The following is a 17,500-nucleotide window of genomic DNA, read 5'->3' on the forward strand; positions in this document are numbered from 1 at the left end:
TTTTCAGGTGTTGGCCCCCTCTTGATGTGGCAAGTTTCTCTGAACGAACCTGACAAGCATCAGGGCCTGCAGGGCCCCTCAAAGGCTCTTGGCTAAATGGGAACCTGGGGGGCTTTCACAACTGAGCAGGAGAGGGTGTGTGTGTGTGTGTGTGTGTGTGTGTGTGTGTGTGTGTGTGTGTGTGTGTGTGTGTGTGTGTGTGTGTGTGTGTGTGTGTGTGTGTGTGTGTGTGTGTGTGTGTGTGCGTGCATGCTTGCCTGTGTGTGTGCATTCGTGCATGTGCCTGTGTTGTGTTCTCCATCTATGTGTGTGTGTGTGTGTCTGTGCATGTGAGAGTCTTTTGTTCCTGTGTGTGTCTGTAGGCCAGGTTTCCAGGTTTTTTTGACAGTCTTGTCAGATAAAGATGCTGTGAGCCTCCACAGGCAAGCAGCCTGGTCAAAGGGAGATGGGGTCTTCAGATGAAGGGGTTTGTGTGTGTGCGTGCGTGCGTGCATGCATGCGTGTGTGCGCGCATGCATGCGTATGTGTGCACGCGCTCGTGCATGCGCGCGCATGTGTGTGTGAGTGGGTGTGTGTGTGTATGTGTGTGTGTGTGTGTGTGTGTGAGTGGGTGTGTGTGTGTATGTGTGTGTGTGTGTGTGTGTGTGAGCGCTTCAGATGTTTGTGTGCGATTGTGTGTATGTATATACAGTAGGCTATGTGTGTGTGCGTAGATGCATGCGTGCGAGTGAGCGTGCTTCAGAGTAAGTTGTGGCAGGGCTTGACCCAGCACAGCCTTTTCATGCCTGCAAATGACAAAAAAGCCTGCCACTGTGAGAGGAGAGAGAGAGGGAGAGAGAGAGAGGGGGAGAGAGAGGGGGAGGGAGAGAGAGAGAGAGAGAAGACAGAGAAAGGCCTCAGCCTCAGGCATCACACCAATCTCAGCTCTACTCCAGGGCCCTGCCAGAGGAGAGGCGGTGCATCTAGAAGGCCTTGAGGGACAGCAAACGAATGGCTGTGTAAGTACCGTACTTTGTAGCATTTAATTGGAGGGATTATGCAAGTGTTTTCAAATAGTTGTTTGGTATTCTCCCATCCTGTTATGGTAAGTGGTATGGTATGGTAACTGGTAAGTGCTGGATTTGCATTACTTTACGTTATTCACATGCTTTTTTGCATCGCTGTCCACTTAAACAATTGCATCATACCTTTGCTGTTTTAGATGTGTTGGTGTGTATACACTAGGTATATTGCCAAAGGTATTCACTAACCTGCCTTGACTCACATATGAAATTCACTGCCATCCCACTCCTGACCCACAGGGTTGAACAGACCCGTCGCCAGAACTGATTCTTACGGTACATGCACACAGGGACGGCACATTTCCTTAACGTCTCCGTGAGCAGTGCGAGTCCGAGAGGTTCGCGGGTTGCCTTTCACACTGCACAGTCAACGTCCACGTTCTATCCACGGGCAGCAGCCATTCATTTTCAATGGGAGCCACGCATTGAACCCGGACGTCCGCACAGGAAAATACACTCGAGTTCTATTTTCAAGGAGCAATGCGGACATGTCCGGTCAGGACGGATATGCGCTGCGCTTACACAGCGTTCCTGTGTGCAAGGCATGATTTGTTTTCATGCATTCTAACCGTTTCGGACGGATAACGGACACGTTCTGTGGACGTACTGTAGATGTCCGCGCCGTTGGTGTGCATGTACTGCTAAGGCGGGTTTATGAAATCCAAGGGAGGGCACCACTATTATTACCTTATTTTTGCTTATTTGACCATTTGCGCAGCCCAAATCCCTCACAATAATCATTACATTAAACATGGCAGGACAGTGTGCGCTCTCTCACACATGCACACACACACACACACAGGCGTGCGCCGAAATAGATTACATGCAGAATCTCGAACTAAACAAACAAAAAAAAACACCGGGACTGGCAGCGGCAATTCTAGGACAAGTTGGGAGCGAAAATTTTACAGAATTACCATTTGCAACAAAACGCCACTACTGTAGTTTATCGTCTTAGCTGTTATTCACCATCATAGGATTGGGGGCTCTAAGCGGCTACCTAGCCTGGTGATAAGATGCACCTCTGACGACAGGTGCATTTCAACTCAAAGCAATCAACGGACGAGTAGCTGCCTTTTGCCAAAATGCCAACACAGACAAAGCACACACCGCCACCACCAACAACTGCATGTGCACATGACATAGCCATTAGATTACAAGTATCAAGCAGCTCAGACTGAATACAAAACATCACGGCCCCGCGGCCGGGTGTATTTCAACGCAACCAACAGAGGCATAGTAGCCTACAATAGTTGCAGTTGCCATCACACATAGACACGCGTGCGCGCGCACACACACACACACACACACACACAATGTGACTTACTATGAGTAGAGTGGCAGCGCTGTCTTTTGTCAATCATGTGTTGGCATTTCTCCAAGCTGAACTTCCACATCTCACCTCTTGTTAGCATCCAGAACTAGCCAGCAATATCGCCACGTAACCCCGCGAATAGACGATTGAAGCGACAGAGCGATACGCGCGATTGAAGCGACTACAGTATGTCCGTTACAAGCAGAAGGCAAAGCATTCAAACATTCCCATTGGCTGTGGTCACTGACCTCTATACAGTCATTGGCTGTCGCGGCTTGTCGCCAAACCGCGTCATAGAAAGTTGAAAGGATTTCAACTTCAAACTGTCGCGCTCGTCGCGCAAATCGCTCTAGTCTCCAGAATCGCTTTTGTCGGCCGACTCAATACAAAGTCAATTACGTCCGTCACTCGCCTTGCGTATTGTATTTGTGCGGTAACGCAGATGAGATTTGCCACTAAAACTCATATCATAACAAACAGCATATCTACTAGCGGCAAACTGTTCCGCGCTTTTCTGAATCTCTTCATAATGCGTCAAAGAAGTTACTGAATGTTCCTTGAAAGTTGCATGCTTTCCTTTCCTAGTTTCGATAGCATGTTTCTGAAATCATTTCAGAGAGATTGAAACGGTTGTGTCTGATGATACAGAATGCATCCTTTGCAATATCCTCTGCGATGGAATAACTTACTCGAGCCAATCCCAGTTCCCAGCTAGAGGAAAATGAACTTTTCAAACCAAAATATCTCACGAGGTAACTTATTCTTTCAACAAAACCTGATTGGGTTTATCAGTGCCGAGGTCATTCCCAGATCCATCAATGGGGATAGCCACAGTTGTTGACCTGCTAGTACTGTAGTTATTAAGGCTACGCTTCCTAGTCTCTGTTAGTGGTGTCAACAATGATCGATTCGGCGATGCAATCCAATGCGGGGCATGGACGATCCAGAATCGATCCGGCAATTTTTTTAAGTTTCAATTACTTCCATGGATATTTCGGGAGCAAATGAATGTTAAATTAAATAAAAGCACTTCAAAGCATTCCAAAACGGATACAGACTGATACAGAAAACAGACAATAAATTGTTGCTCAGTATCTGACTACTTATATTGCCTCATCATAACTGATTAAACATTTGCTTTGCTTTCAGTAGAAATGTAATGCATTGCAATGCATTGTAGAATTGAATCGGATCGGATCGCATAGAATCGAATTGAATTGAATCGCTACCTCCCGAATCATGATCGAATCGGATCGTGAGGGCAGTGCCAATCCACACTAGTAGTCTCTGTCGGTCCGGCTGTCATGGTCAGGATCCACGAATATTGTAAGGCTTTTCTAACATGTCATGTCGTGGGTTATCCAAAGTTACCGATGTCGGAGTTTTAAAACAGTTACGCATAGTGTTATCCATATTTAGGAAAGCACAAAAACGTGCATGTCTGCTTGCAAGAACTAACTTCATTTCCCTCCACAACTGTGTTTACTGATGGCTGAGCAACACTGACGTAGACAATCTTTCCAACAAACTCACATGGTTTTAATATATTTAATGTCTTAATGATTGTATAACAGGTTTTAACCCAAAACAAGTACAACAAAATTAAATTAGGATCTTATATATCTATTTCAATATTATTATATGTTATATATCTATTTATTATTCATTTGCGATCTGTGCGACTGTGATCTGGCTTGGGTGGGTGGGCACCGGGTCAGGGCGGGCCCAAGCGTATCAGTGGGCTGGCCCGGGCCCCCAAGGCCCGCCCATGGCGACGGGTGTGGGGTTGAATATATCAGTCCACCTTTTGCGGCTTGAACTCATCTTGGAAGGCTGTCCACAAGGTTGAGGAGTGTGTTTTGGAATTTTTTACCATTCTTCCAAAAGTGCATTGGTGAGGTCACACACTGTTGGTCGAGAATGATACCAAAACAATGTTGGACAGTTCTATGGTCCCACATGCACCAGACGTTGTGGGAAGAGTTTGGCGCACAGCCCTTCCTCTTGCCACTACAGAACAAATACAAGAAACTGTTTGTTTCCAACAAAGTTAATGTGATGAAAAAAGTATAATTTTAAATTTAAATTATATTGTATTTATTTAATCAATTATTTATTTTTTACATTAAATGCAGTGTCTGTTTTAAATACATGTATGTAGTTCCTCTAAATGTGTAATGTCTCACCTGTTTTATGGGTCTTTTACATGGTGAAGCTGAAGACCAGTTTGCACACTTGTGAACGATATAGATTAATTAATTAATTCATTCATTAATTCATTCGTTCATTCATTCTAACATGAGTTCATATAGGCTATTCTTGTGAGTACATTTGGTAATATAGTGTATGTGTGTGTGTGTTACCTAATGGTTATCACCTTATCGAACTGCAGTGTATAATTATCCAGTACTAATCTGCACCCATTCGTACTGTGTTGATAAATATATGGTATAAGTGGGTGGGAATGGACATTGAGAGCATTGATTTGGCATAGATTGAATCTTGAATCAAATAATATGTCTATGAGTGAGTTTCTACCTTAATCCACCAGTCTCCATTCATGTGTGTGTGTGTGTGTGTGTGTGTGTGTGTGTGTGTGTGTGTGTGTGTGTGTGTGTGTGTGTGTGTGTGTGTGTGTGTGTGTGTGTGTGTGTGTGTGTGTGTGTGTTTTCACGTATGTACTCATGTATTCATGTATGTGTGTTTGTGTAGCAGTAATACTATGTAGTGCCATTCATAATGAGACAGCGGGAAAGATATTCTCAGTCTGCTCTCTTGTCTCTTCGCGTCCTTGCCAAGGTGAGCGAGCGGTGAAGGCCGATCTCTCACCACAGCGTTGCTGGACCTTATGGTGTTTATGCCAGGCCATGGTGATGTATGGAGAGGCTAGTCAGCGATGGCTAGGTAATTAACAAATGGTGTTTCGACGAGGGAAGGGCGGGCATCGTGGGGGTGTATCATTTTTAGCCTCCCCCACCGCGGCCCGCACCAAAGGGGATCACTTAATGTGCCGTGATGGATGTGCCAGCACCTAGCCACACAGGTGGACAGACTCACGCACACACTCTCAAACACACACACACACACACCCACACCCACACACACACACACACACACACACACACACACACACAAAGAAAGGCATGCAAACAAACACACGCATGCGAGCGCGCACACACACAGACACACACACACAGACACACACACACACACACACACACACACACACACACACACTTTTGCTCTCTCTTCTCGCTCTTTCTCTTTACCTCTTGATACCACCACACCCTTGCAAACACACATACACATATTCACACACGTACATAATGTGTAGCCTACTTTCTAAACATACACTGAAAGACGGACACACACACACACACAAATATGCATGCACACATGCACATGCTCTCTCTCTCTCTCTCTCTCTCTCTCTCTCACACACACACACACACACACAAATATGCATGCACACATGCACATGCACACTCTCTCTCTCTCTCTCTCTCTCTCTCTCTCCGATGCACTCACAGCAGCATTGTGTCCCACATGGAGAGTTGTACAGCTCCAAGGTGAAGGATGAAGCTCAGAGGGCAATTCTACTCCAGATGAATGGTTTCAGAGGCCAGCAGACCCACTGGGCACTCCCACCGAGGTCCAGACCCTCTCCTCCTCATTTCCCCTCCACACTTCTTTCTCTTTTCTTTTCTTTTTTTTTCTTTTCTCTCCCCCTCTCCCACTGGGGAATCTCTAGACCCTCTCCTCCTCCTTTCCCCTCCACACTTCTTTCTCTTTTCTTTTCTTTTCTCTCCCCCTCTCCCACTGGGAAAATCTAGACCCTCTCCTCCTCCTTTCTCCTCCACTTGTCTCTGTCTCTTTTCCCTTCTCACCCTGTTGTGCTCTCTCTCTCTCTCCTCTCCCACTCTTCCTCTCCTCCTCCTTCCTCCTCCACTTCTCTGCTCTTTCTCTTTCCGTATCCCCTCTACCAGCATCCTCCTCCGATTCTCCTCTCATTGTCTTCTCTTGTCCCTTCCCACTGTTTCCCTCTCCTCCTCCGGTTCTGCCCTTCTTTTCTTTTCTCTTCTCTTCTCATCCCCTCTTTTCCCTGCCCTCTCCCACTAAGGTCCAGACCATTTCCTCATCGTTTCCCCTCTGTTCTTCTCTCAGCCCCGCCCCCTCTCTCCTACAAATATCCCCTCACCTCCTTTTCTTTTCTGGTCTCATCTCCTCTTTCCCTCTCCTCTCACGCTAAGGTCCAGACCCGTTCCTCCTCATTTGTCCTCCCCTTCTTCCTTCTGCCAATTCCTCCCCTCTTCCACTTGGTCATTTCTCTTCTCACCCCCCTCCCCCCGTCCCCCCTTCCCTGCAGCTGATTTCCAAACCCTCTCCCCCATGTTTCTCCTCTCCTCTTCTCTCCCTCTCCTCTCCCACAGTTCCAGGCCCTCTTCTCTGCATCTCCAACTCCTCTCCGCTCTCCTCTCCCATAGCATGTTCAGGCCAACTGAGAACTGTGCCAGTATCCGTTCCCACAGCTTATAGCCCACCAGCAAGCGTATTTACGCTGCAGATCTTAGCATTCGCAAAGAGGAAAGTTTTTGTTCGCAATGCAAACCGTGAAATACTTGTTTTTTCTCCGCGAACCGTGACGACAATGTAGACGTCAGCAGGTTCATCCGGGTGACACACAGTCACATACAGAAAAGTTCACAGCCTCGTATGAATGCGTATGGTTCGCAGGTAAGCACTTTAGTGCCGAACGTAACTGGTGCGGGCACTGGCACCATTCTGGTCGGCCTGAAAACAGTAGCAGTGCAGTTCATGCCATTATTCTCCAAAAGTCTCCTCTCTTCTTCTCTCCTACCCTCCTCTCCCCTTTCCTCCATTCTTCACATATGTACCTTAGATTTACCTTTCTTTTCTCGTCCACTCGCATCTTCCCTTTTCTCCTCTCATCCCATTGAGGTCCAGGGCCCTTCCCTCCTCATTTCCCCTCTCTTCTTTTCTTATACCCACCTCTCCTCTCCCACTGAGATTGAGAAATATATTTTCCTAATTTATCCTCTTCTCCTCTCCTCTCCTCTCCTCTCCCCTGTTCTCGTCTACTCTTTTCCTCTTCTTTCTTCTCCTCTCCTCTCCCACAGACATCCGGGCCGCTCTTCTCATCAATCCTTCCCCTCCTCTCTTTCCTCTTCCCATCTGTTCTTCCTCCTCTTATCTCCCTCTCCTTATTTTTCCTCTCTTCTTTTCTCCTCCCCTTCTCTCTTCCCTTCCCTTCCCTTCCCTTCCCTTCTCTTCTCTTCTCTTCTCTTCTCTTCTCTTCTCTTCTCTTCTCTTCTTTTCTCTTCTCTTCTCTTCTCTTCTCTTCTCTTCTCTTCTCTTCTCTTCTCTTCTCTTCTCTTCTCTTCTCTTCTCTTCTCCATTTCACGTGTCTCACCACAGCCCAGGTACTCTCCTCTCCGTATCACTTCTTCACATAATGAAAGTTTTTGTGTGTGTGTGTGTGTGTACATGCTAGCATGCATGCGTGTGTGTGCGTGCTTCAAAGGTGTGTGTGTGCCTGCTTGTGTGCATACTGCACGTGGTTTGTCCTTGAACGTTGGTGTGCCCAACATGGCGAAATTACCCTCCAATGCTCGGTGCCCTCTGTATTAGCATTCTTACAAGAGCAGTTGGATGAAAGCAAATCCTTCTCTACCGTTAAGGTCTACCTGGCCGTGATTTCAGCGTGTCATGTTGGTTTCGGTTATAACACTCGGGGTAGCCACCCACTAGTGTGCCGATTCATGAAAGGTGCTAGGCGCCTGTAGCCTAGTTCTCATCGACGATGCATGTGTGTAGCGCCGGACCCCCCTGGTGGAGTGGAGCTACACACACTACTGTCTGGTAGCGCTGCCATTAACATGCACTTCTCGAGTAGAAAATAAACTGAGCATTTATTGATTAAATTTCAATGGCAGCTCAATTAGTCGCATTGATTAGTCACAGGACAGATTCTAGACTACCGATATATATTGACTCTTTTGAGATGAACAGAAAACATTCTGGAGGAATTTGTTGGTGGTGAGTTGCAATAAATGCACAATCTATTTTCTGACTCGAGGAAAGCATGTTTACCGCAGTGCTACCAGACGGTAGTTTGTGTACACACACACACCGTCGGTGACAATCAGGCTGAGGCGCCTACTCCCTATGTCGATACTGTACAGTCATTGTCCCCCTGGGCTATTGCTTTGATTCTGGAGGCCTTGTGTGCGCCAGCCTTCCAGCCTCTCCAAGAGGTGGATTTGCGCATCCTCTCCTCTAACACTGCCCTTCTCCTCGTCTTGGCGATGACGAAGCGTGCAAGTAAATTACATGCCTTATCAGTCAACCCTGCATGCGTGCAGTTGGTGGAGGGCAATACACGCCTTACTCTGAAGGTGAACCCAATGTTCATTCCTAAAATGCAGAACTCTTCAGCTGCGAGCCAATAGAGCTTCAGGCTTTTTGCGCTCCACTTTTCAGTTCCGCGTAGCAGCAGCGCCAGCACACCTTGTGCCCTGTGTGTGCATGACGCATTTACATGGACAGGACTCACTCTTTCATGAAGACTGAGCAGCTGTTCATCTGCTTCGCCACGCCCTCCAAGGGGCTTGTGTTGTCCAATCAGAGGCTGTCTATATAGCTTGCAGGCCATTGCACTGGCTCATAAGTCCAAGGGGCTTCAACCCCCTGCTGAGGTCAGAGTGCGCTTGACGCACACGGTTTCCACATCCTGGCCCTCTTTAGAGGTGCCGCTTTCTCGGAGGTGTGTAGGGCGGCTGGCTGGGCCTGCACCTTTGTCCGGTTCTACCGGCTTGATGTGACCGCTATGCCTCTGGGGCATAGAGTTCTGGGCACGTCCACCACCTGCCTAGGGTGATGGGAGCGCCATCCATACAGGGGGCCTTATGGAATGCCCAGCTAGGGTGGTCGGTCGATATGCACCGCTGTCTTAGGCAAGTGGGCGTCCCCGCCCTCAGCGCAGCTCGTCCTATCAGGAGTGATTTTACTGACTCTTCGTCAGGTCGACAGCCAATGAGCGTCTCCCATAGAGATGACTCCCTCATCTCACTTTATAAAACGGGGACTTAATCATGGCCTATTGTTTTGGTGTGTGCGATTTCTCTCTCACTGTGCATCAACATTCTTTGACCAGTCAGGTTAACTCAGCCATACTGTACGGAATGTGCACAAGGGGGGTGCGTTTTCATCGGAGATACTGTACATGACTTTGCCTCACTCAAGAGAGGTTCAAGAGATTCAAGACTTTCTTGTCATCAAAGGCAACGAAATTATGTTTGCAGTGCAACACTTTTGTAGTAGTAGTAGCAGCAGATTTCCAAGTAAAGTGCATTAGAGGTAAAAGTGACACCATTGCTTGATTCCCCCTAACCCCCTCCCCATACCACTTGAGATTTTTCAGTGCCAAAATGTCAATGCCCCCCCCCCCACACACACACACACACACATACATCTTCCAAAGAGTAAATAAATAAACTGTATATAATAAGCAGCCACAATAAATAACCAAATATGAACAAACGTTTGGCAACACTGTTTCTCAGCAGTCCTGTGATTTCAAAAGTCTTATGGCCTGGTAGTGCAGCAGCTAAGCAAAACAATCGTTCAGTTTGTGATACAAGCATGAAATTTGGTACACATGTCGCCAAAGGCATTTCAAAAAGATTTAGATATGGAGCCATCATGAATTTTCAACCTGGTGCCCATGTCAGCCATTTTTCGAAATGGCCACCAGCAAAAACGGTTTTCTGATGAGTAATGGATATAATATGACATTTTAGACATATTTAGCATTCATAGTACTTGGTAAATGCCTTATGGATAATTTAAAAGTTATCATGAATATTCAAGATGGTCGCCATTTTCAAGATGGCAATAGACGGCAAAAAGTCGCTAAATCGGCAACACTGATAGTATCACTGTTTCTTTCAAGAGTTATTATCCATTTTGTGAACATGTGATCTAATGAACATAACAATTCCTATATCAGCAACAACTGAACCATTTGATGAATGGACATGTAATACAGTGGATGTTTAAGCACAGCCAGGGCACACTGGCAACACCACTGCCGTGAAAGTCGGCATGGGGTTCAGTGCCAGCTAAATACACTCCGCCTAATAATACCATAGTTTCTGTCATGTGCTGGTTGTGGTGATGGTTTAGTGCTAGTGTAGTTTAGTTTCCTAAATGCTATCTAATGTTAGCCCCACATCCATGTAGTTTACATTAGATGTAGTTAGATAGCCGCACCTGAATGGACAGGATGTGCCAGCGCGGGAGAGCCGAGCCAAGGGTAACAGGGCTTTGTATGACTTTCATATAGTTACCCGAATGGTGTACCAAGGACACACCCAAGCATAGCTCAAGCGTTAAGGGTAGGCCATTTCACTGTCCAGAAGACTAAAAAAGTGTTTTCCTCCATGGCCATTGACCAGGCCCATGAGCAGATGAATGCTTGCATCAAGGGAGATGGTGGTGCGGTCGGCCTTACAGACAACTCATCTGCTTTATTGCGATGGATGGTAGCAGGACCTGAAGTTGCCCGATGCATACAGGAGTTTGAGATTGGTTCCAAGAAATCAGATAACACACGTCACCATGACCAAACAACAAGTGTTCAGGTTGCATTTATCAAAGATGTACGCTCTTTGGTCGGTGCAATGGAACATTTTGGAAATCCATTTGAAGAGGAAAGCAAGGACCTGATTGTTCTCCACTCAAAGGAACTTGCTGGACCTTCGGCTGCTGAGACAGTCAGAAAGGTGAAGCAGATAGGAGAGCTCCAATTTGAAGCTTTCACTAGAGAGTGCCTTATTGATAGAACGAAGCCAGTGGATGACACCATACCAAGAAATACGATAAAGGTATTTGGTGCGTCAACTGTGCGGAGTATATCAAAACAAAAACAGAAACGGGCCTCTGTCAAACAGGACATGGTGCTCTTTTCAAGACTATACATTGCTTGCCAGACCAGAGATGGAAACCTAGATGAGTTCTTTCGACACGAGAACCAATCATGTCCACCAGCACTGTCTGTGGACAGAAGAGCGATCTGCTTCCATGCCTGGAGCAAGTTCACAGTGCATACTCTGACAGTCCAAAGGTTACCTGTAGCATTGTAGATGGGGCAGCCATCATCCAGATGCTGAAACCAAGTGCAGTAAAAACCTTTTGATGACTATGCTTGTGTAATATTCATTCCATATCTGACCAGAAAACTTGAATGTGTGTCGAGACTTGATCTGGTGTGGGACCGCTACCTCTATGAGTCTCTGAAAGCTGCAACAAGATCAAAGCGTGGGACTGGGATTCAGAGACGTGTGGTGGGTGATGCAACCATCCCCAGCAACTGGTAAAACTTCCTTAGAGTTGATAGCAATAAGACTGAGTTGTTTGCCTTTCTATCAAATGCTCTGCTCAGATCACTTGTGCAGGAGGATAAACAGCTTGTAATCACTAGTGACATGGAAGTACTTAGCAAGCCACCACTCTCAGATAGGTCTTCGATTGCTCCTTGTACACATGAGGAAGCTGATAGTCGCATGCTATTACACGTCGCCCATGCAGCAAGAAATGGCCATCATAAAATTATGATTTAAACAGTTGATACTGATGTTGTGGTGCTAGCTGTGTCAGTGGCTCAGATACTACAGGCAGATGAGCAAGGCAAACTAGATGAGCTTTGGTTGGCTTTCGGAACTGGAAAGAATTTCCGCTACTTAGCAGCCCATGAAATTGCAGCAGGACTAGGGCCTGAGAAGGCACGCGCACTACCAATGTTCCATGCATTAACTGGTTGTGATACAGTGTCAAGCTTTGTTGGCCATGGAAAAAAGACTGCATGGGCTGTATGGGCTGTGTTTCCTGAGCTTACACATGCCCTGTTGAAATTATCTTCAGCCCCAAATGACATTTCACAGGAGATAATGACAACAATGGAGAGGTTTATCATCTTACTCTATGACCGAACCAGCACATGCACAGAAATAGATACGGCAAGGAGGAAGTTATTTGCACAGAGGCACAATGCAGAATCATTTCCTCCAACCAAGGCTGCCCTGGAAGAGCATGTGAAGAGAGCTGTATATCAAGGAAGCTACGTGTGGGGTCAAGTGCTAGTGTCAACACCAGAATTACCTTCACCGTGCAAATGGGGTTGGTCAAAGACATCTGAAGGGGACTATGAACCCTTCTGGACTTGCCTACCAGATGCAGGTCAGGCCAGTTATGAACTCATCTCCTGCAAATGTAAGAAGGGCTGTGTTGGGCAGTGCAGGTGCAAAAAATCTCAATTACAGTGCACTGCTCTCTGTTTCTGTGAAGGCGAGTGTGAAGAGTCTTCCTCGTGATGGACCAATGAATGTAATGACTTTGCTCCAACCATCCAGGTTTGGACGCAGCTTTAGGTTTGGCCTCATGTCAGACTCTTATGAGCTAAAATGTTTATAGTTCAAATTATAGTTCAAATGTTTATAGTTGAAATAATAATAAAAAATAAACGTTATAGTTTATACTTTAAAGATGGCCTCTCAACGTCATTTTATTAATATTGCTGTGTTCCCCATTGTTATTGAATGTGTTACGCGTTGGTCCTGTTTTAAAAAATGTTCTGATTGCTTTGTTTCAAGCCGTTTTTGCAAGATAGCAAGTTGTGGAGAAACGAGAGGGTGTTCCGTGTTTCTCGTGGAAATGCGCCTCTGATTGGGTCACTCCTCCTGCTCTCATGGAAATCCGTCTCTGATTGGCTCAGTCCTCCTGTTCTTGGAGAGAATGTAATGGGAAACAGTCACCACTTCCCCGGGTGGTACTGCACTATAGGGGCGCCAACGGAGGCGTGTAGGCTCCATTCAGGGCTGTGCTCTTTCGACAGCGACCCCTAGGCGAGCTGCAGGCACGGAGCAACTGGAGTGGGCTAGCTGTATGTATGAGGCTTTGTGCTGTGTGTGTACCTGAGAGTAGCAACCAGCTGATAGCTAAGCTAAGTTAGGTTTCGGGCCACCAGACGTTGCTTGTTATGAAAACAAGCAGAAAAAAATTACTCAACATGTTTTAAGAAAAATGGGTCGACATAAACCTTTGTGGCCAACGCCTTCTTTCGACGTGACGAAACACAGAAAGGCTTTCGTGATTCGCTCGTTTCTCTGCATTATTTATGTCAATTGGGAAACACCGGGAAACACAGCCAGGCGAGGTGACGCACCGCTATGAGAGCCTTGCAAGTGAGTTTAACTTGGACTGACCGTCCGATCTTCAAAAGGAGTGAGTAAAACTGTGTTTTATCGGAAGTTGGCCTTTAACCCTATTCAGACTGGGCTTTTTTGGCATTCCTGGGCCTGGGGGGGGGCTCTTTTGACCCCCCCCTCATAACTCATGAACGGAATACAGTATCACTACGAAACTTGGGGGAGATGATCTACATATGGACATCTATGAATGACATAATTTTTGTGTAATTATCTGGTATTATGACGTCATTATGACATCATTATCTTATTATGCCCAAAATATCGTCATAATGGATTTTCCAACAAATTTAGGTAATGCACTTACATTTTAATGATTTTATGCTTCAAACCACTTAAATGCTCACAAAGTTGTCTGATGCTAATGGAAATAACAAAAAAATATGAAAAAATATGGCGTCATAGATATGGTAAAGTGATTTTTGGTCAGACATACCTGTCAGAAAACCGTTGCCATGGCAACGGCAAAAATGATAAACCTAATCTTTCGGTACCTAACTGTAGCCAACTAAATGTTAGGAAAAGTCACAAAGTTTTGTAGTCATAGCTTAAGTCGTTAAGGAATTATACAACATCAAAGTTGGTGCGGGCACTTTTAGCCCCCCCCCCCCAGTCTGGATAGGGTTAAATTATAGTTCAATATAAAATAAAAAAATAAAAAAAACTTGGAAAAAAAAAAACTGCATCAAGAAAAATGTGTAATTCAACACAGATATAACCATTCTGAAGAAATGGCGGCCATTTTGAATTTTCAATGAAATGTTCAATCATCAAAAAACACATTATCAAGTAAATATGGTAAATAAATTCAACAAATCTTGTCTGCAATAATAGTTTGCATCCATCACTCTAGAAAACAGTTGTTGCTGGCGGCCATTTTGAAAAACAGCTGCCATGGGCGCCATGTTGAAAATTCATGATGGCTCCATATCTAAATCTTTTTAGAATGCCTTTGGCTACATGTGTACCAAATTTCATGCTTGTATCACAAACTGAACGATTCCTTCATATTTTGGAGCTAAGCTATTAGACTATGGNGGTATAGGCTGTTGGCCAGTCTTTCAGTCCGGTTCTGTAAGGACCTGTACCTTCTACCTGAGGTAGCCGTTGGAACAAAGATGGATGGCAGGATGGTGGCAGTTGAGCAGGATGTTCTGCCCCCTCCGTAGACAGCACGCTCCAAGACAAGACAAACAAGATTCTAATCCTCCCTCTGATGCCCTCTGACATTCTGACATTAAAGAGGGATAGATTTCAAATAACTGTGCGTGTTCATAAGACCATACAAATGATGCTATATGAGATTTACTGGACATGATGGCTATGGCAAATACACATTATAACTCATTATATCCAAGACAAGGTAGATCCCTCTAATTTTTGTGGACGTCTTTCCTATTTGCCAGTTAATAATGGGAAAGCCTCCTCCATTAACCAAAGAAGTGACAGCAGTTTAGCTGAGTTTTGCCAGGATTTCACTCAATTTGGTTCAAGTGCACATTTAGCGTTACATGACCCCTTGAGCTAAAAAACAGCTTTCCAATCTACAGAAACAAATGGGTAAATGAAAATGCATGTATGCAACATTAATTCCTCGAATATGACACGTCGAGACATACGCGCACACAGACACAGACACAGACACAGACACAGACACACACACAAACACACACACACACACACACACACACACACACACACACACAATCAGCAATCGACAGCCTGTACACAACACCCCCCCCCCTCTTCCTGATTTTTTTTGGTAGTACATGTTGAATAGTCGATAAAATATTTCAGAATAAATTAACGTGTGCGCGATGGATTTCCCGCAGGACTATTTTAATCAGAACGCGCCGCTCCTTTCCCCCCATCTCTGTTAAATGAATCATGTGAATTATAGTCATATTACAAATGGCAAGTCTTTGCAGGCTATTAGTTTGTTTCTTTAGGGGGCTAATAGAAGCCATGCTTCATTTGGGCGCCGGTAGTGTCCTGGAGCAATGCGATGCTGAATGAATTGCATTATTTCCAACAGCTGCCATTTTCAGACGATGTTATCAGAAGTAGGGGGGAGCATAATGCGACAGAGCAGAGTGAAGTTATTATTCTACACCAGAGGCTTTGCACTCGCTGTAATGACATTCATCCTTAGCACCAGGCTCTTTTCTCTCTTTTTCTTCCCCCTCTCTCTCTCTCTCTTTCTTTCTTTCTTTGTTTCATGTCCCACTGTTTTCTCAATCTCAGATGTTTTTGGTGGGGATTATTATTGTTTTAATTATGAAATGCATTATGCCAGTCAAGGGGCTGGATGTTGAAAAGTTGATTGGTCCTAGAGGGGAAGCTTAGCCTTCTTTAGAGGAAGGAAATTGAGAATGCGGGTTACTGAGGGAGGTTGTCACCCTGACTAGCCCTTTTAGCTTTGGTGTTCACCAATTTCACTGGTACAGTATGCCAAGCAGAGATGCGATTCAAGTCAATCATTTGCAAGTCACAAGTAAGTCTCAAGTCCTTCCAATCAAGTCTGAGTCAAGTCACAAGTTAAGACATATTTGACCAAGTTGAAGTTGTACCAAAGCCAAGTCAAGTCCAAGTCAAATTCTCTTTTTATTTTACCAAGTCTTTAACAAGTCACGATGTAGGCCTATTACAGTATGGCCCTTGGCACGCTTGCTGCGAGCCGCAAATTATGCGCGTCACCGCAAACAACCAACTGCAAATACTTGCTTTAAAAGCAGTAGATCAACACGCGAAATACTGGCAGTGTCATCCAGGGGGCAGACAGAACAGCATCCCCGGTCAAGGAGAAGATACCGCTACTATTTCTACATTTGCACGCTCCTTTGTCAAAGTGCAACGGGGAAGTATGATCGCAAATCGAATGTTTGTAATTTCAGACAAGCTCGAGACGCTCTTGAACAGTTGCTTTCTCCAGAAGCACTCTCATGGAACTCTGCAGTCTTTCGTGCGATCGCCCCCAGCGAGTTTGAGGATATCGTATCTAATGCACGCGTTTGGTTGCAGTATCTAACGCACGTAAAATTGAAATGAACTACGGAAGGTAACGCACTCATGATCGAATCGTGCACATGTATCCTACAGCAAGCATACCGCGGGCTGAAATGCACAACCTACTTTTGATCCTATATTCATTACCTCTCCACAATGTTATGCAATGTCCCTTTGCCAGTCGCATTCTTAACAAAAATAGTAGGCCTACTGGTACTGGTGAAGGGCAAATCGTTTAAGTTTCATTTTTTCACGTTATATTTTCACTGAAGAAGGCTCTGTGCAGCCGAAACGTCTGTCATGTCAGTCCCTGCAATGTTAAAAGAAAAGAAAACAACAAGAAAGAAGATAAATTGAGTGCGATCCATTTCCTACTACTAGATTACTTTAGAGACGTTGTCTGGCGGCAAACGCCATACAGCAATTCGAAAAGAATGCGCAAGGCAGCATGGGTACTCCCAGGCTATCAGAGACGCACCATCAAGACGGAAGAGCGCGGTGTGTGGAAGATAACCTTATGTTATATTTTCACATACGAAGGAAAAATATATATATATAATTAGACTTGACATAACATTGGAGTCTTTGCAAGCTAATACTATCAAGTTCAAGCTTAGTTTCAAGTAGAGATGCACCGGACCCACCGGACCCCCGGTTCCGGATCCGGCAGGATAATAGGGTTTTTCACAGGTTCCGGATCCGGTTCCAGTATCCAGGATCCGGTAGCCGAGGCTTTTCAGTCAAAATAGTTTGAGCCAACGTGATAAAAAGGGCCCACGTGTGTGAGTAGGCTATGTGTTTCAACCCTTTCGTAGGATCCGGTATCCGGTTCC

This window comes from Engraulis encrasicolus, chromosome 5, assembly GCF_034702125.1.
Source record: "Engraulis encrasicolus isolate BLACKSEA-1 chromosome 5, IST_EnEncr_1.0, whole genome shotgun sequence".
NCBI classification, from domain to species: domain Eukaryota; kingdom Metazoa; phylum Chordata; class Actinopteri; order Clupeiformes; family Engraulidae; genus Engraulis; species Engraulis encrasicolus.